Source organism: Cynoglossus semilaevis, chromosome 9 (genome assembly GCF_000523025.1).
Source record: "Cynoglossus semilaevis isolate Cse_v1.0 chromosome 9, Cse_v1.0, whole genome shotgun sequence".
In the NCBI taxonomy this organism is placed as follows: domain Eukaryota; kingdom Metazoa; phylum Chordata; class Actinopteri; order Pleuronectiformes; family Cynoglossidae; genus Cynoglossus; species Cynoglossus semilaevis.
This window is the reverse complement of record NC_024315.1, coordinates 4782146-4782830: the sequence shown is the minus strand read 5'-3', so window position 1 is coordinate 4782830 and position 685 is coordinate 4782146. Positions and strand designations below refer to the sequence as shown.

At 47.3% G+C, this 685-nt stretch overlaps 1 protein-coding gene across 1 annotated transcript in view; it reads left to right on the top strand.

Moving 5' to 3' along the window:
- The window catches only part of LOC103383501 (noelin-2), a 10508-nt gene that overhangs the window by 5226 nt on the left and 4597 nt on the right, over positions 1-685 (top strand). The window lies entirely within an intron of this gene.

Sequence of the window (685 nt, the reverse complement as noted above, 5' to 3'; positions counted from 1 at the left end):
GGTGAAAAAGAAAGGAAAGGAGAAAGAAAGAGGGGATGGGGGGGGGGGGGGGGGGGGGGCAGTGAGCAGCTGCCTTTCATCTTCAACAACATGGAGTTGCTGTGGGCGCAGGGTTGAAGTTTTTAGACTGTTAGTGTGTGTGTGTGTGTGTGTGTGTGTGGTTTACTCAGTCTGAGCTCCTGCCTTTGCTCTGATGCTTGAATATTGATGTCCCTCTACAGTAGGTTTATCAACATCTAAACAGCATTTTCATCCTGTGGAAGGAAGAAAGTGTGTGTGTGTGAGGGAGGAGGTGGACGGGGTGAGAGGGGAGGGTGAGGGGGGGTGTCAGACAGAGACATTAAGATGAAGATTGATGGGTAAAAAGGCCGTGAGTGAGAGGAAAAAAGGAACCAGGATGAATTTCTCCATTTTCTCTGTTGACGGGAAGAAGGAGGAAGAAAAACAAATGGGAAACGTAAACATGACAGGGGGTGGGGGCAGGTGGGGGCAGGTGGAGGAATTAACGTCACAACAGTCCATGTTCATTTACAACAATCTTCTTCTTCATCAAATTGAACTCTTTCTTGTTGAATGACCTTTGACCTCAGGTCTGTAGACTGATCCAGTGATGGAGATGAAGAGGTTAGTCTTCATGATCTGCTCTAATGCTGGAGAAGCAAGAAGTTAAAGGAGGACTTTATGC